The 20,110-nt window shown below is 42.9% G+C and overlaps 1 protein-coding gene and 1 pseudogene across 1 annotated transcript in view; one reads left to right on the top strand and one right to left on the bottom strand.

Annotated features, from left to right (window-relative positions):
• TBC1D22A (TBC1 domain family member 22A) overlaps positions 1-20,110 on the top strand; it is a 548,927-nt gene that overhangs the window by 167,111 nt on the left and 361,706 nt on the right. The gene's annotated exons all lie outside the window — the stretch shown is intronic.
• LOC146076137 (5S ribosomal RNA) lies at positions 10,816-10,934 on the bottom strand (annotated as a pseudogene).

The following is a 20,110-nucleotide window of genomic DNA, read 5'->3' as shown; positions in this document are numbered from 1 at the left end:
CCCCTATAAAATGTACCTTAACTAGCCTTTAATTTAACTTGCAGCACAGTTGGTCTCTAATTTAGCTGGCAAGATGTTCACAATTACCCTGTCAAATGCATATTCCATAGAATAGTTTAAAGAATTTGGTTGATCTCTAGACAAATCTTTTAGCGGTCCAGCTGCTCAACGCTTTGGTTAAAAGGCCAAATTACACAGTGCATGAGCACCTCTGCTTTAACAAAAATACTGTGTTTAAAATGTAGTAGAGCTTATACAAGCCAATCATTTTAACTATTCTTCAGGAAGACAACCCATTTCAATAATTATTTTTACAATTAACATTTTCATTTATTGTGTTTCAACTAAGATTGAGCAATTTGATAATTAATATATTATGCCCCTTGGTTGTCTAGTTTGATTGACCATAAAGTCACAAAATGTTAGATATTTTAGTCATTCTAAAATGTTAATGGATGCACAAAGCAAGTAATTATCAGAAGTTGTACTTCACACAAGAAAGCACTTATTCAAAATATTTATTAATGCAAAGGAATATAAATATTATCTTTTTGGCTCATGATTGACAGATACATCAGCTTTTGTCATGGTTGATCAAAATCCTAAACAATCTCTTTATTGAAATGTGCATGTATTTTATTATCCAGTGATTCTTGTTGTGCGCAAACATTGGCCTTCTCTTTTAACTATTACTGCGGGATTGTAGATTAATTTTTTTTTTTTTTTTTCAAATGGATTGTTAATTAATATTTGTGGTTTATCCCTGCAAAGACCAAATTAAATCATGATGTTCTTTATTTTTCCATTGTAAATTTAGATCAGCTTACAAAGTTAGAAAACTGATGTACAGATGGGGCAAGCCTTATGCTTGCTGGCGAATCGCCAGCAGCATGCCGCTGGCGATCCGCCAGCAACACGGCGCGCCATCTGACTGAGACGCGCGTGCGTCCCCCACGCACGTGCGTCTCAGTATCCGGGCGGCCGGCGGGCGAGGCGGACACAATACTGTCCGCCTCCCGCTCGAGGGGGGCTGGGGGGACCCGAGGCGGCTGTGGGGGGGTGCGGGCGCCCGGTGTGGGCACCGGGCGCCCGTCGGAAGGGGACGGCAGCACCGTCGGAAGGGGACGCGCGCGCACCTCGTGCGCGCGCGTCCCCTTCCGACACACAGATGGCGCCGGAGCAGGGAATGGCGAATGGCGTCGCCATCGCCATCCCCTGGAAAGATGAGCCCGGCGCCATCTGTATGGAGCTCTTTCTGTAAATGGGAACGTTCTTCATAAGTTATCTACTGACTTTGTTGTGACTAATATTTGTCAGTGTTTGAAACCCAGAATCTACTATTTCCTCTGAACTCGCAACTGATCCAGACACCATGTGAGTGTTTTGGTTATTCCTAACCATCTGGACTTTTCTCCAACCGATCTTTATATGGGAAAAGTGTTTCATATTGCCAGTACCTTTCATCAATAATGCCAGTGGTAACCATACCCAGTGTATTCAGCAGTGCACATAGATATGTATGTATGTACAGTATGTATGTGTGTGTGTATTGTAAACCTGTTGCACACTTCTAAGGAATGTCAGTGGAATGTAACATCACTTTGACATATCATGTCTGAATAATAATAATAATAGTAATAATTATTATAATCCTAATCATCAGCATTCATTTATATGGCGACACCAGAGTCTGCAGAACCTTACAAATTACAAAAACAGCATAAAAGGCATAAACAAAACAAGAAAATGTGACTTAATCCCCGTAAACATGGGACGACCTGTCCTCCAGACTGCTCAACGGGCTTAAGTATTGGTGAACGCAGGGATTGGAGCTACCGCACTAGGGTGTTCTCATGTAAACGCTGGGCATTTTCATGGTAATCAGCCCGTGACTTCGGTGCCGGGGGCGAGCAGCTGACATCACCAGATATCAGCTGCTGTCCACCCATTTCCTTCCAAGGGTGCACGCAAGTCTAAGTGACCTGAGAGTCTCTTAGATATGCGTGCATGTTCCACACGGACAGGAAACAGCTGCATCTTCAGGTTTTAGGAACACTGTAGTAAGCTGCAAGGTTCTAGCTTATTAACACAAATTCTGTATTACTGTAAGTCAATATTTGGCTTATATGAAAAGGGTGTTGTAGTCTGCAGTGATGGTATTGAAAGAGTAAAAAAAGGTAGGATTACTAATACCGCTGTCACATTGTACCTCAGACCCAGATTAATGCTGGTGTTGGTGAGGAATGGATCCTGGTCAAGGTGCTGTGTGAAAGCACCACAGCTTATAACTCGGGTCGACCAACCCGACAATTTGGTTATAAGGAAGGTTTGTGAGGATACCGGATTCCTTAATCATTCAGACACCAAGCAGATGAAACCAAAATAACAGTTTCTTTTGCAAAGCACACACAAATAGATACAAACAGGAACAAGAGGCAAATGTAGCATAGAACGATATCCAGGTGGCAGTCCTTGTAGCGTCACAGAGCAAAACTATCGCTTATCCACACAGCAGTGGTAGCAGAAAACCTGTTTAAGTCCACACAGCACTGGACACCACACAGGAGTATAGTTGGGCCCACCCAGGGCAGATGATGCGTACCACAAGACACCTAGGCAGAGTATGACCTCTTAGCCTAGGATCACGATTAACATGAGGAGCTGGCCTGTGCAAGTGATGTTTAAGACCTTCCAAATTCCCACGGTACTAGCACCATCAGAAGGAGTTGCCCAATTTCCTGATTGGTGGGTTCAGGTATCTGGCCTCTTCTTCCCCCTCCCTCAGCTGTCAATGTCCTGCATACCCACCTGCTGTGTCAGGTTCCGCAATGTCTGTTAGAGTTCAGGAAGGCACAAGGGAGGGTAAATAAAAGGAACAAAGTCCTGATCATCCCTTGTGGAGATTGCCCCTCAGCCATCACCCTCCTGCTGCCCCCTGCTGTGTCAGGCTCCACAATGTCTGTTAGAGTTCAGGAAGGCACAAGGGAGGGTAAATGAAGGAACAATGACAGGGTTTGCCTTTCGGTGAAATTACTGTAGTTTCTCCTCGCATCCTTGCTGTGTCACCATATAAGGGTAGCACCATATGATGTACAGGGTGACACTACAGTTGGAGTCCTGGGAATGTACCCACACATACATGGGGGATAGTGACATAAGCATGATGGACATAGGGTACAGACTGACTAAAAAGTACATTAATCACTACACCTAATAAAATACCATAATTACCGTTTCACTCTAATGGTGTGTACACACGGAAGATGTGCCTTAAGATCCTTTCCACAATCCGATCAGATAGGATCGTGGATAGCATCTTAAGGCAAATCCGATTTGCATCCAATCTTGACTATATAGTGCAGATCTGCACTATATAGACAAGGCAGCCAAGACTTTCTGGCTTCCGATACGTGAACGCTCATCGGAATCGGATCGGGATTGCAAGGGTTAAAACCCTTGCGATCTGCATCCGATTCCGATCCAATGTTGACTATATCGTCAACATCGGAAAGGAAATCGGACCGTGTGTACACACTATCAGTCTGATAACCTGACAAGGTTAAACCAGGGTCGCCTTTTGTATAATGGACCACCCGAGTCCAACTCAGCTTTGCAATGCAAATGAGGTATTAGTGTTCAGAGTGTGAGGTTATTGTTCTAGTTCTGTGTGTAACAATATTTATCTGAGTGCTATGGGCTGCAGTACTTGATGTCTGTTTCACATGGATTGGTGCATAACAAGATCTATGAAAATGCACCTTTTTCACCCAGGAATTCTAGTCCTGGTGTAATGTTATTTAACTACCTTTGAAAGCAGTTTGCTAATTTGCAGCATTAATTACTGGATTTTATTCAATGAAAAATGTGCTTTCTTCTAACCAAATGGTGTTTATATTTTCTGTTCTACAAAATCTTTTGTACAATTAATCCCCTTAAACTTCTTTTTGTCACCCATGGGCATAAGGAGACGCTTTAGCCTGACCCACAAGGACACAATATTCAGCTGCCATGTACTTTGCCATATCTTTCATTCACTAGAGAGACAGTAGGATTTAATTAGTTTACTGTCGACTGCAGATTAATTTAATTGTATGCAAAACCTAAGCGTAGGGAATATGAGCTTGTATTGGACCAAAAGTATTTGTTTAATACTGTTAAACCTTGATTTCAAAAAGGTGATTCTTTTTCATCATATTTACAATAAACACAGATATCCATTAGAAAAGTCTGGGGGATTTTGATGGGCAATCAAATCAGTTAGAAAAAGAACAGCGAACGTCCCCCAGATGTTGAAGCCCTTCACATGCTCACATTCACTTATGCGCATATGCAGGGCTTCTGTGCGGGCACCTTCGGAGACTTTCTAAGTCAGCAGAGACTGACTTGAATTTGCAAGCACTGTTGATATCATTTGATGGTTGGCACCATTGAATGATTTTGGGCTCACACACTAGCCTGCAAATAGATGTATATAGAAATCGTCCATTTGCAATGTGGCGCAAATATTTGCAGGAGGCGTGGGGCGGGCGGCGTTACATGGCTTGATAAGCAGCGAAATACTACTGCATAGTGAGTCAATCAGAATCAGTGCCCCTAATCCTACAAATAAAAATGTATAGATAAAGATATACTACTCTGACAAGTGAAGACATTTTTCTGCTGACCATCTTTTTTTCACAATTTTACCAATTAAAACTTTTCATCTACAGTCAATATGCTGTTTGTAAGGATCAATCCAATATTTTTCAGAATGACTGATGTGTTCTATTCACCCTTCTGTAAGTTGAAACCTTGTGACCATATAAATGTCATTACCTCTACGTTGTCTCATGTTCTGTAAATCCTGCTGAATTCATGTACCACAGACTGACTTAATGGGATATCACATTCTTATTAAATTTACCTAACCTTTTCCTAGACGTGCCAATTTGTCTTTGCCTCCATCTATCCTTTTCCTTTTTTCATCTGTTAGTAGTGCGGTACTTTTTATGTAACACAAGCTTTCGAAATGAAATGATTTTTTTCCTCTGTTCTGTGTTCCACTTCCCTGCTTTGTCCAACTCAGCAGAGCTGGCTGACTATTGAGATGACCTTTTAGTTGCCCTGAGTGGAAAAGAGATATTTTATGTTAAAGCTCCTTTGTTACATGGTATCTATCTCTTTTTATGTCAAACACATGAGTAATGAATACATTTGAAACATTACATTTCTCTTATGTTTGCTGTCCTCTGAACTCCAAACTTGTTCCACCTCTCTCTAGTTCCACTTTCTCATCCTGCAGTCTGCTTTTCTCTTCTGCTCCATTTTTCATTATCTGTTCAGGAAAAGGAAAAAAAAAAATCAAAAATTGACAGGTTTTGCAGATGAATGAACTTTCATTTGTAACTGGTGCTAAACACAAAACAAAAAAGGTAGAATAGAGAAAAGAATCACTTATGCTGGTTACACACTAGGTGAACAGTAGATCAGTCATTTGAGTGAACAACCAATATATTGGTGGTTTGTGTAGGCATTTAATATGTCTGTGAATTACGTCATTCAGACATATTGTGTCTTCACCGCATCTAGCTGTGTGTACAAATTGTACACATGCTAATGGGGCTGACGTCACAGCTAGGTGTGCCAATCCAAATGCCTGTACAGGTATGGGCCCTGATTCTGGTTCACTTTGTAAGCTGCAATGCTCACAGCTTACTGAGTCCCAGAGGGCCCGCACCACCAACAGGTAAACTAGTCACAAGTGAGTCTCTTGTGAGTAGTTTACCTGGTCTTGAGAAAGGGCACTTAGCTGCCCGAAATGTCAACTACCTGCTTAAGAATGTGATGTAAGATGTGACATTTTTCACATGCCTGGTAAATAAAAGCCTGGGGAGTGCCCCTTTAATATTCATCAATATATATGGTCCTGGACTATTGACTACCTATCACCTGGAGACTGGGAAATGCACCCCAGCATCCCCAAAGGATGATTGTGAGTGCCATTTATTTATTTATATATATATATATATATATATATATATATTTACATACAGGTTGAGTATCCCGTATCCAAAATGCTCGGAACCAGGAGAATTTTGGATAACGGATTATTCCGTATTTCGGAATATTTTAATATTTCAATGATGTATTTTGAAGTATCTTGCATGTATGCTGTATAAACACATAAAATACACACAAATATATTTTATTACCACATAAAATACACACAAATATATTTTATTTGTTCAAAAAACAAGGTTTCAAAACATGAAACAAAATTTGTGTACTATCTCAGATATTGAATTTGAATGCCAAGCAATCATTTTCTTGCACATATATAGTGCCAGTTACATATCATGTCCCCAGTGATGCTGTTACAAATGTCCCCAGTGAGTTTTTAGCAAAAAAAATAAAAAAATTTCACTCTCTGGAATGTATGGTTTTCGGAATAATTCGGATACGGGATACTCAACCTGTATATATCAGCACTAGGAAATTCTGTAGATTGCACTCACAAATTATTTGAAGAAATAGCTTTAATAGTACAACAACATACTGATGTACCTCTGGCCTGTCTTGACAAAGACCCGTGCTAGGTCGTAACGCAGACGACGATAAGTATGTTGTTATACTATTAAAGACATTTCTTCAACTAATTGGTGAGTGCCCTCTACTTCCTAAATCTGATTTATTTGGATGTTAATGTGTTCTATGCCATTTATTAGGCATTTTCATCAGGAGCAAGAAGTAAGTGTTTACTTACTTCTGATGAAAATGCCTAATAAAGGGCATTGAAACATTGACTGTATACCTGTATCTGGAGTTGATAGTTTAAGCTTGGAGTGCTGCTTTTACTAATACTACGTGTCTCCCTCCAGTGAAGGCAACCAGCTAAGTAAAACCTTGTTTATTGGTGTAGTGTGGGTCCATGCATAAAAATATCGATCTCAAATATGTCCAACAGGGCCATAAGCACAGGACCAGGGGGACCCTGGAGGGACCCAGGTACACCCAACTACAGTTTGGAAAAGTCTGTCCAGAAGTAGTTTTCTTGGAAAAATTGCAGTAAAAAAAGCCATTCCTTCAACAAGAAACAAGGTCAAGTGACTCAACTATTGCAGCAGGTGCTCTGGACTGGGAGTTTTTTTACTGAAGGGCTGGAGATCGGTGCAATAATTAGTCTCTGCAGACAACAGTAAGGAGGTGTGTTCCGGACGCCTGACAGACAATGTCTAGTTAGACAGTGAATAAGTCAACAATAAAAGTTAAGGTGGCCATACATCAGAAAGACATTGCACCCAATCATACAAGCTCAATGGATTGTAACATTGATTGAATGCAGATTGTGTACACATCGTGTGCACACAATCATGCAATGCCGGAGATTGGAGGATTGGTCCTCTGATCTGACGTGCTGCACGTCAGGTCAGTTGGGATTGAGAGCAGTTTGCATTTGGTGTTAAGCACATGCAATTGGTCTTTAGATGGCTCATACAACCAGAGTCATGTGACACTCCCTCCCTGAATAGCAGAGAAGAGAGGTGCAGCTTCCGGGGCGGCCCGTGGCAGTGAAGATGCTGTGAGCCACAGAAGTTTCCAGTGGCAGATAGGCGAGTAGCTGAAAAGAGCGGTGGATGTCCTTTTGCACAATTCTGTCACTACTCTGGAAACCGTTTTCAGAGGATTGCTGCATTCTGGCTATTTAATAATGGCATAAACCAGCAGATGGGAGCAGATTGGTAGTTGCTGGCAACTGGTAAATTTAAAAAAATAAATAAAAAAATGGATTTTTGGTACTCCTATACTTTTGATCCTAGTAGGCCAGCCCCCTATTTAAATAAAGCTTCAATCATACATTCATGCAGCAGATGGATTGTATGACAGATTGTGTGTACATTGTGTGTCCAAAATCCACCAAGGCCTGCCGAGAGTTGAAGAGATATTGGACACAATCATGATTGTAGACCGGTCTATCTGACATGCATTAGTTAGACATGCCCTCAATATTCTGATAAAACAAACTTAAAGAAATCCCCATCCTGTTCATACTTTGTCATTCCAAAGCATAGAGGGAGAATAGAATAGTGCTTGAAGCATGGCCAGTGCAGCGGTACACTTATACAGTGTCCATATACACATATTGATTTTCTATGCTGACATTTTATTTGTTACCTTTGTCACTGTCTAACTAATGCATGTCTAACCTTTGTTGTCAACCTATTGACGGTCTAGGTGTTTTCTGTGAGCCCATAAAGGTTTCTTGCAATTTTGGGGATGTATTTCAGCAAATGGAGTTTTGGATTTGGTCAGGATTAAGGTGTTCTCGATGCTGATAATACAGGCAGGTGCTTTCCATCATACAGCATCATTAGGGAAACATCTGATTGGCATATCATTTCCCTTTTTTTTTGTTGATTCCCCAAATAGAGGTTTGCCAGCATCCAGGTGTTCCATGGCGAGATGGCTTAGCTCTACCATAGTTTTAGTTCTTCCTCCATGTGGCTTTTTTATTCGAAACGCGACACCAGGTGAAGGTAGGAGAGGTCAGAGTTATGGAAGGTGAGGGGTTTAGTTTAACTCTTAGGCACAAATTTACTAAGATGTGTGTTCTACAGTATTTTACATGGGATGTTGCTATGGGCAACTAATCAGAATCTACTTTTTATTAATTTAGTTATTTCTAGAAGATAATAGTATCTGATTGGTTGCCTATAGCAACATCCCATCTGAATTAAAAATACCGTCTTAGTAAATTTTTCCCTTAGCTAAACTCTTGTGCCAGGCCTGTTTCCCAGAAGCCATTGCGGTAATGTTCCCCAGAAGGATTTTTCTGTGAGTGCAAAAACACATTATTTTACTCATTTTGTTTTTCCACTTTTTTTTGAATTTCTACATTTTCTGTTTAGTACATAATGTTATTTTTTTTTGTAATTTAAGTTTTCCTCTACTACAAAAGAACAACTACAGTAAGACTTAGCCGAGTGACATTGCAGCGTCTGTAGCAAGTCATTTGCTGTTCACATGTTAGTGGATCAGTGTCGAACTGACCTGACATTTCAAATAGAAAGCTAATGCAAATCAGACTGAGTGGTTCATTACAGTATCATTCAAATATGAAATACCCCAGCAAGTCAGGGACACTTTCAGAAATGTAATACAGAATGAAAGTGTTATCTCCTTTTTACACACCATGGAAAACTAGACATAAAAACACAAATATACTTTTATGAATAATGCATAGGAATATGCAGTTTATTTTGAAATCATTGTGACTTAGCATATTTAGCTCAATATAACATTTGAAGGTGAGAAATCATTTTAGATGCCTATTTTGACTCTTCAAGTGTAATAAAATAAGTTAAAAGATAAAGCTTCAGTGTTGTATAAGCTGTGGCTGAACTGCAGTGTCAGTCAGTGTAGAACATAGTCAGTGACTGCACTGTGGTGGTTGTTTTTTTATTCATTCAGCTATGTGCTCTTCCGTCTGTTCATTTCAGATTCCTAAATATGCTAAACAATATATTTTTCAATAATAATGTTTAATAATTAAAATGCTAAATAATAATATGGTAAACAATAGATTTTGAATAATAATGCTTAGACGGTACTCTTTACCTAGAACGGCGCCCATCGAATGCACTAAAAAACGGGTGCGATGCGATGCCCGCGATTTCCCATAGGGATCAATGTTAAAAGTGAGATTGGACGCGATTTTAGTGTTCAATGCCTCAATGCCCGCGATTTTTACATAGGAAACAATGTTAAATGGGCCACAGAGCCCAAATAGTCACCGTGAAGTCTGAAATGGCCCCCACAATTGTTAACGCCACCCCACGATCAACGTCAACCCGAAGCGTGGCGAGCGGCGGCGGTACGCGTCCTCCGACCTTTTCATACCCCCACTATCCACGTCGGCGTGGAGTTGAGAATAGAATAGTGTGGCGAGCGGACGCGGATACCTTCACAGTTATACGCGTCCCCTCGCGGGCTTCCCAGGTGTCCATGGCGACGCGGACACCTGTGAAGCCCGCGAAGGGACGCGTTTACCTGTGAAGGTATCCGTGTCCCCTCGCGGGGCGCGCTGCGCTCGCCACGCTTCGGGCTCGGTGGCTCACTGCGCTCGCCACACTATTCTATTCTCAACTCCACGCGCTCGCCACGCTTCGGGTTGACGTTGATCGTGGGGTGCCGTTAACAATTGTGGGGGCCATTTCACAGTTCAAGGGCACTATTAGGGCTCTGTGGCCCATTTAACATTGTTTCCTATGGCCAAATCGCGGGCATTGAGGCATTTAACAGTAAAATCGCGTCCAATCACAGTTTTAACATTGATCACTATGGGAAAATAACTGAGGGTGGGTTTGTTTGTATTTGCAAGATGCAAAACAAAGGAAAGCAAACGCTTTTTGGGCGCACTCTTTGAAAATGTAATGTATATTTGTTTTAAAACATAGCTTTTATTGTGGACTTGTTAAGATACAATGGCATAGCGCATGGATAAAATCAACATTGTTCTGAGTATTCTGGTTGTTTTTGTTGTGTGGTACTAATAAATAGTAATTACTGAGTCATATATCAATTTTAAAGTTTACCACACATATAATTTGTCATTTATCGCATGTAGTCATCAGAGGTATAATAACCAGAGTGACCAAGGGTGGCAAAAATGAGTTAGTTGTCCCCAACTGTTTAGATAGATTGGGGTTCAGTAACCCCACGTTACTGGGTAGCTCTATCCTATGAGCTGAAATAATTAGTGCCTGTATTGGCAAGGATTTTGGAATCGAGCAGTAGGCGGCTCCTGTGCTGTTAGTCTGTTGACTGGGATACCTAGATAAAATACCACACCTGGACTTCTCCAGGGGTCACCCACCTGGATACTGCCCTGGCCCTTCACTGCTTGGCTTCCAAGTTCGAGACGGGTTTGGGCACCCCAGTGAGGTATGGTGGTATACTGGTTATGAGTTGCGTCACGACCCAACAGCTCAGGTTAACTGCTAGATAACATCTGAAATACTGGATGAACTGTGGTGCTCTTTATTTGTACTGTATTTTTGTTATTTATTCAATGTTATGCCAAGTTTTTGTCTCCCTGTATTGTTCCTTTGTACGGCGCTGCGAAACGCTTGTGGCGCCTTATAAATAAAATTATAATAATAATAATAATAATGTTAACCCAATAATTTGGGACAGAGAAAAAAAAAAGGGATTGTATATGTATCCCACTAGTGACCCTGGTATAGTGTGCGTACAGTTTGAGGTTCAATTATTCGCAGCAGGTAACAAGGTAAAAAAATGGATACGCTATTATGGAGATTGGGTGGTAGATTTGCTAAGCCCTGGTTGTTAATGCAGCTTGAGTCCCAGTGTGTGTCTCACAATTCTGTTAGGAACACATAGACATGGCTTTTGTTGCAATACATTTAGAAAAGGATTGACAGAGGTTTTGTTACAATTAGTTGGTAATTGACAGTGTATTACAGACACAATGTTGATAAGCTTGATCCTCCGGAGGAACTGTAACTTGCTAATGACAAGTGGCTGATTGATAATAATATTGAAGTCAGCCTGACCATTCCTCAACGAGAGGAAAAAGATAAGGTGTTTGTGACTGACACAGTATAGGTCTATTGTAGCGATTGGCCACTAATTGCAGATAATTGAGCCTGACAATCATATACAAAATGGTATAGAAAGTAACGTTTTTGGAGTGTACCACAGCTGATGGTTCAGACTGTGGCAACTCCTGTACCTGGTCCTGTGGTGTGCCGGCGGGGGAGTTGGATCCAGGGAGCCCGATTGCTCATGCAGTGTGGGCAATCTCTTAACCAAGATGCGGCTGAGGGAGTGACGCTGCATGAAGAAGCCAACGGAGGCGAAACACGTGTCCAGCAGGCGCCCCACGTTACCCCCACTTGACTGAGACGGACCTGTGCTCTCCCATCAAACCCCCCCTGCGTACAGCTGACTTTGGGAATCTCTAACTCGCAAGTCCGCGTCCTGACGCCCGCCGCGGTGCACGGCGGCAACTGATCTCATCACAAGCCGTTTGGAGCTCTCACACGTACATCAGGATGGATCGCGTCACTCCCTCAGCCGCTAGAGGTCTCCTCCCGCTCATATTGTAAGCTTCTAGCGCAGCAGCGTGTGGAGTGGACACTCCCCCCACAGCCCAGCCCCCTTCATATTCATTGGCCCCACCTCCTCCCACACGCTGCATAGAACAGGTCCGTGTGGAATTACCTCCCCTGACTGCACATAGAATCTCTGTGCAGTCAGAGGAGGCGGGGCCACACGGACATGCTCTTGGCAGCCATACCACTTACAAAAGCAGCGGACGTGGCTGGCATCTCCCCCCCAACCAGTGGCTCCGCCCGGACGTCTGCCCACCCGCCCGCCCGTAGATAGCTGACAGCCAGGCAGACTGTATGTGCGCTGCCCGGCTGTAGTATCCGGCAGGAGAATCTGTATTTTCACAGATCTCCTGCTGGACCGCTGGCAGCCAATCAGGAGCGGCTATCAATGCCGCCGCTCCTGATTGGCTGCCCGGCGGTCCAGCGGGAGATATGAAGATACAGATTTTCCTGCCGGAGACTACAGTACAGCCGGACAGCGCACATACAGTGTGCATTGGCTGTCATCAATTACGCAGCAGCACACAGGTACTGCGGGCGGGCGATTCGGGGGGGGGGGGCATTGCGGGCACCGGCGGCTATAGGGTGTCTGTGGGGGCCCCCACAGACCTTAACCCCTTCAGTGGTGGGTTTACAAAAAAAAAAAACCCTTGGATGGTGTCATTTAAATTGCTACAGGTGTGTGTGTGGGGGGGGGGTGGAGGGACGGTACATGGGTATCACCAGGGGATCCCCAGCAGCAGTGCTGATTCCCATCTGATCTGCGGGGCCGGGGGATGGTACTCGGCATAATACATTACACAGTTGACCCTGCCCTCCGGTCAATACGAGACTGGGGTGGGCTTTAGTGTGTAAGGCATTTTCCTGATTCCCAATCTGTGCTGGCAGCCCCCATTGGATCAAAAATGAATTCTTCTGGGATTGCCAGCACCAGCAGCTCACCCCGGAAGATTTCCGGGCATACCACTTAAGTGGTTAATCCGGCCCTGCCCCCAACTGATACGTTTTGATGGGTCCGTGCGCAGGTGAAGGTATGGTTGAAATTCATCGCTCTTATTAGTGGTGGTCAGTGTCTGTGCTGTGGATGGGCAGCAGTTATACAATGTATTAGTGGCGGGCTGTGTAAGAGCAGGGTCTGTACTGTGGATGGGCAGCAGTTATACAGGGTATTAGTGGTGGGCAATGTCTGTGCTGTGGATGGGCAGCAGAGGTTTCTGAATAGGATGTGAGATATATACAGATGACCAGCGCTCAGGATGCCGGTGGTCAGAGTACCGATGCCAAGATCCCGACAGGGTCTGAGTTAGGTTAGGACAGTGGTTCCCAAACTCACGCCTTTATGACACCCTGATGGTCTAGGTTTTAAGTTAGGCCAGTGGTTCCCATGATTAATTTTTTGAGCTGGCAAGCTGGCTACCCAACACTGTTGGCTGGCACTGGTGCTAACTTATAAAGCCGCAAAGCAGCCAAACCCTGTTTAAATTTAGCACTGTTCGCCAGCCAATTGGAAAAGGAAAAAGGTGTCACAAGATGGTTTATATAGCATAAATGTGCTGATGGTGTGACGCTCAGGTGTCACAAGATGGTTATATAGCATAAATGTGCTGATGGTGTGACGCTCTCAGGTGTCACAAGATGGTTATATAGCATAAATGTGCTGATGGTGTGACGCTCTCAGGTGTCACAAGATGGTTATATAGCATAAATGTGCTGATGGTGTGACGCTCAGGTGTCACAAGATGGTTATATAGCATAAATGTGCTGATGGTTTGAAGCTCAGGTGTCACCATTTTGACCTTTTAAATTAAAATGTGCCCTCGCGATTGAAAAATGTGCCCTTCCCGTGGTCAGCACCCTGCCCTAAAAAATTTCTAGAGTGAACACTAAAATCATCTCCCAGTTCCATATGATTCCCAATTCTGTATTTGAACATGCTAATCATATGTCCTCTCAACCTCCATTACTCCTGTGAAAACATATTCAGCCTGGTCAACCTATCTTTGTATTCTAGTGATTTGAGACATTTTACTAGCTTAGTTGCCCTTCTCTGTACTTGTTCCAATTCATGTATGTCCTTTTATAAGGTGCGGTGCCCAGAACACAGTATTCCAATTGTGGTCTCACCAATACCTTGTAAAGAGGCACTATCACATTGGCATCCCTTGAATCCATTCCCCTTTTAATGCATGCCAGTGGCCTGTTTGCTTTTGCTGCTGCACTTGAGCATTGTGCACTATTAGCCAATTTCTCCTTCCTACTTCATGGCAGCCTTACAATGGGTTAATCCCTTTTTTCCCAGTCTGTAGATAGGTAGTTTTTTTTCCTTAATAAGCTAGGATCCTCCCCCTCCTTATGGTATATATGCCCTCTCCTCTCAATCCCCCTCAGTTTTTCTCCTGTCTCCTTAGGAGTAGGTGTAGGTAGATAGGTTTTATTATTTTACCTTGTCAGCTGGCTGGTTATGCGGCTTTCCCTGGGCAGTGCGGTGGGATGGTGGTGCTTATATCTCGGCGTCTGGTCCTGGCTGGCAGCAGTGACATATGTGCAGATATTATGGAATCAACTGTGTTTCCGCTGGAGGCGTGTGTAGCTGTCTGGGGTGTGAGCAGTGTCACATCCTTGATTCATGACGCACTTCCTGTTCCGGGATCAAGGAGTGCACCTCATGCGTTCCAAGGGTGCATTGGCATTAGTTTCACGAGGCGGAAGTGGCCGTCTTGGCGCTATTCAGCCCATCTTTTAAAAACAGAGCTGTCTGCAGCATAGTGGTGTGTGAACCACTATGGAAGAAACCTCTACGTCTATTATTGCGCTGCCCAATGAAGTCCCCAATGAGGACTGGATATTTTTTATGCATTATTTTTACATGCTAGATAGTTAGTCTTTTTTCTTTATATTTTTTATTGTGCCTTCTGCACCAAAAAAGAAGATATGCAGGAAGAATGTCAGGTCCTGGCATGGCTGCTACCGTTGGGACCTGCTCCGCGTCTCGTACTCACCGGCACTCTCGTCGGGTCCCCCTTTCGCCTTCTAGCCGCTGCTCCCTGGTCTGCCTGTGGGCGGCAGCTCTCCAGCGGGTTAGACGCTCCCTGTCGCCGGCTCCTGGAATGGGTGCTGCCATCTTGGGTGGGGCATTTCTGGCTGGAGGGTGCTGTATTAATAACCTCTCAAGAGATGGCAGCCAATCCCTGCATGTGCAGGGGGATATAGGTCTGGTGGGCCTGACCCTTCTTGTTGATGATTCATCCTGCATTCCTTGAAAAGCGCTGCAGCATCCAGCTTTTCAGAGGTGTTCTGTTCCTGTTTGCTCCTGGTGCTCGGCATCATTCTGCAGTATTCCCACGTTCATTCCAGTTCCTGAACATTCCGGGCTCCAGTCGTTTTCTGTTCGGAGAAGTCCGTCTCCTACTGTTCCATCACCATCTCAGTTATCCTTTGTTTCCGTTACAAGTTGTGGGCCATCCTAAGTTGCCGGTGAGGCTATTTCTTCAGTTATCCTTTGTTTTTGTTACAAGCCAAGCGGGCCATCCTAAATTGCCAGTTTCTTCAGTCATCCTTTGTTTCCGTTATGAGCCGAGTACGCCATCTTCAGTTGATCTTTGCCTGGTACCTGACCTTCCGTGGCTGACCTCTACCATCTTCAACCACCCGGGGTCTCATGGAGACTTCCCTTGGAGGGCCGCGACCTGCTGGGCAGATGCAGGGAGTACAAACTCCCTTGCGGGAATCCCTGGTGAAAACTGCTGTCCACTTAGACTCCGCACCTCCACTCGGGAGTTCTGTCAACTTCCATGTGTCTCCCATATACTCCTTGAAAAAGCTGCACTTAGCAGCGAAACACGTCGGAACAGGCACTCAGTCGTTCTACCTACAATCGCTGCTGCATCCAGACATCGCCAACAAATCACTGTGGAGGCTATACACCTGAGATATCAATTGGGGAACCTAACCAGACCTTTACCAAGTAAGCGGGATACCATTCATCTGAAGGAACGCCACCTTTCTAAGGTACCCGTCTCAACCATCTAAGTGGACCACCTACGGCTTCAGATATTCCAATCGGGATAAAGATCACCCCCCGTCAATTTGGAGGAAGCAACGTAAGGGACGGGACATTACTTGTCTGGAGGATTTTACATCATATCTCTCCCCCCCTCTCTCTCCACTATAAACTGTGGGTCCACAATAACGTGATATCTGATCTTATTTACTGGACGCAGCAACCTTCATACACCTGTTCTTTTTAATGATATGTTTTATGCATACTTTTGCTAATTTTTAGTGTTACAATTGTACTAATTAAAAGTGATTTTTACATTTATCATCAGCCTCTTTCTGCCATCAATCTAGCGCAATCGTACCCCTCCTTTTTCCATTGTTACATATAGGGACTGACAATCCCTTTTTTGATTGCTGCTGGCATAGCAACTCACACAGGTGCCCCATCAGTTACGAAAGTACCTGTTTTGTAGTCTGTCTCCCATATGAGAAGGCAATACATACGGCCGGCTACACTCATGTTGCCCATCCAACCCGTACAGATTGTGTGCAGATTGCTTTACACAAGCTGCACCTGCTCAGTTTGCTGAGCTCATGGATTGGATGAAAAATACTTATGTGTCTTAAGGCCCATACACACTGGGTGGCTTTGAGCTGAAAGTCATTCAAAACAGCAGATTTGAGCGGCTTTCAGCTTAAAGCCGCCCAGTGTGTATGCACCGGTGATGAGCGCTGTAAAAGACATATTGTTTAAAGAATGGCAGAACGCAGACAAACGTATTGGTAGCCTTAAAAGAGTGTATAAGATGTATCCAAAAAAAGATGAAGACTTCCTAAAATGGTGCAGTATTCCAAAAGTAGATGCTGCTGTTGCAGAGCTAACTACTAAAACTACCATCCCCTTGGAGGAAGGTGCATCACTTAAGGATGCTATGGATTGCAAGAGGGAGAGTGCTTTGAAAAGGCTACACATTTCAAATGCAGTATCTGTCAAGTCCGGTGTAGCAGTTGCTTCTGTGGCCAGGGCATTGTGTCTGTGGTGTGCGTCTTAACAAGAGCAATTACAGGACAGAGTACCTAGAGAACAGATTGCAAAGAATTTATCTTTAGTACAGACGGCTGTAGATTATATTTGTGAAGCGTCTTTGGACACTTTGGATTTTTCTGCAAAGGCTATCACATTTGGGATTGTAGCCAGGAGAGCATTATGGCTTAGATTGTGGTCAGCTGACTCACATTCAAAAAACAGATTAGCAGGTCTGCCCTTTGAAGGTTCTTGCTTTTTTGACACTAAATTGGATGCAATAATTCAAATGATGTCAGGGGGCAAATCAATTAGGTTGCCTTAGGATAGGCGTGGCCGGTTTGGCGAATTCACCTCCAGGCAAATGTTTAGACAAGCAAGATCTTACCCACCTGGTCATTCATATCGAGAGAGGTATGCATCGGGGATGCCGAGAACATTTTTTCGACAATCCAACAGAAGAGGGGGTCAAAGACAGTGACGGGGCTGGACCCCTGGTTACTATGGCAATAAGACTCCGTTTTCAGAAGTTTGGGAACAAACGATAACAGACAAATGGGTCTTAAAAATAATAACCAGGGGTTACCAATTAGAATTTACCACAAAGCCAAGAAGAGACAAGTTTCCAGAATCACGTCTCCCAATTCAAGAAGCAGAAATCACAGTCTTATTTCAAAGTATACAGGAACTAGTCCTTTCTGGAGCATAAGAAGATGTTCCAGAGTTGGAGATGAAAATGGGGTTTTACTCTCGTCTGTTTACAGTAGAAAAGCATCGGGAGGTTTTTCGAACAATATTAGATTTAAGAAGATTAAACATAAGAATGGTAAAGAAAAAGATCTACATGGAAACTTTAGACTCTATCATTCTAGGAATGAAAAAGAGGAGATTATTTAATCTCATCCGATCTGAAGGATGCTTATTTCCATGTTCCAATAAGAAAATCCAACAGAAAGTACCTAAGGTTTTGTGTGCTAGGAACACATTACCAATTTACCTGCCTGCCATTTGACCTCACTTTATCTCCAAGAATATTCACAAAAGTATTGATGAGGTTGATTTCTCATCTCAGAAAGACAGATATCAAGATTTGGGCCTATCTGGACGATCTCATCTCAGGCTCCTCAGAAGAAAAAGTTGCAGCAGACGATACAGTGGTGATAGAAGTATTACAAAATCATGGATGGATAATAAACTGGGGAAAAAGCCAGCTACAGACATCTTAAGTCATTAAATTTCTTGGAGTGGTAATAAACACAGGAAACTTTACAATTTCTTTGTCAGAAGACCAGTGTTTAAAAATTAAAAAAATAATTTCTACTGTCAAAAACACAAGAAGCGTCCAGTTAAGAATAGCAACAAGTCTTCTAGGTATGATGTCCTCTACGATCAAGATTGTCCCTTGGGCCAGGTGGAGGTTGAGAGCGTTCCAGTGGAGTCTGCTCAGATTTTCACAACATCAAATGGCTCTAAATTGCTATGGTGGCATACCTACGGTGGCAAGAGACTCTCTAAGCTGCTGGAAAAACAGTCTTCTAAAAACAAGATTCTCTTCCCTAGAAAATCCTCGATTTATCGTCATCACCACGAACGCAATTTCTGTAGGATGGGGATCCCATCTCCAGAACAAAACCTATCAAGGAAGGTAGTCTGTTCAAGAAAGCGAACTCTCCTCCTTGTGGAAGTCAAGTTCTTAATCAAGTCATGGCTTAAGGTATTGTATAGCCCTCCCTCATATATGCTTTTGGTGTGTCCCATTGTAAGGCTGCCATGAGGTAGGAAGGAGAAAATAACGGATTATACTCACGATAATTCCTTTTCTTTGGAATACTTATGGCAGCCCATATATCCCTCCCTGTATCTGTGTTTTCTTTCACTAGGATACAACGGAGACATTGAAAGACTGAGGGGGATTGAGAGTAGATGTCATATATATATATATATATATATATATATACACAAAATAAGGAGGAGGAGCAAATGGGAGGATCCTAACGAATTAAGAAAAAAACTACCTGTCTACAGACTGGGAGAAAAGGAATTGACCCATTGTAGGCTGCCATGAAGTACTCCGAAGAAAACGAATTATCATGAGTATAATCCGTTATTTTTTTTATCTACGATGACGCCCAAGTCCTTCTTTACAGCAGAATTCCTTATAATAACGCCAATTAGCCTATAAGTAGCTTGTTCCTTTACGTTTTCAATGTTAAACTGCATTTTCCACCTTTCCACCCACCTATCCAGTTTAATTGAACCTTGAGGGACTCCACTTTGGACCTTACCCGAGCTGGAATGTATGCCATTTACCACCACTCTCTGCCCCCAATTCTGCATCCAGTTTGTAATCGATTTTCAAATTTTATTTCCTAACTCCGTTACCTAGTTTTATTAATAACCTTTAACGAGGCACTGTGTCAAAAGCTTTAGCGAAAGAAGTATTACATCAACATATTTCCCTAATTACATCCCCCTACTGACTGACCTCATAGACGCTAATTAAATTAGTCTGACATGATCTACTTTTGACGAACACATGCTGAGCCTTACTTATCACCTTATCTGTTCTAAGAAATTTTGTATACCATCTCTTATTATTCCTTCTAATATTTTCCCCACAATGGATTTAAAGCTGACTAGTCTATAATTTTCACGGTTAGTTTTGCTACCTTTCTTCTATATTAGTACTACGTTAGCTATGCGCTTGTCCCTTTGTACCATCTCGGAGTTGATTGATTAATTGAAAATCAAATATAATGGTAGTGCTATGACAGAACTCAATTCTTTTAGTATCCTAGGATGTTACTATTTAGGTTCTGTAATCTATTTTTGACTATTTCTTCACTCAGACATTCAGTTTGGGAGCAATCAAGAGCCAAGCATTTAATCTGTGGGAGATCATCTGAAGATTCTTCCCTTGTAAAGTCCGAAGCAAAAAATGTATTGAATAAGTCTGTGATCTCTTTTCCTTCTA

Source organism: Crinia signifera, chromosome 4 (assembly GCF_055691185.1).
Source record: "Crinia signifera chromosome 4, ASM5569118v1, whole genome shotgun sequence".
Taxonomy (NCBI): domain Eukaryota; kingdom Metazoa; phylum Chordata; class Amphibia; order Anura; family Myobatrachidae; genus Crinia; species Crinia signifera.
Note: the sequence above shows the minus strand (reverse complement) of the source record. Positions and strands in the feature narration are given on the sequence as shown.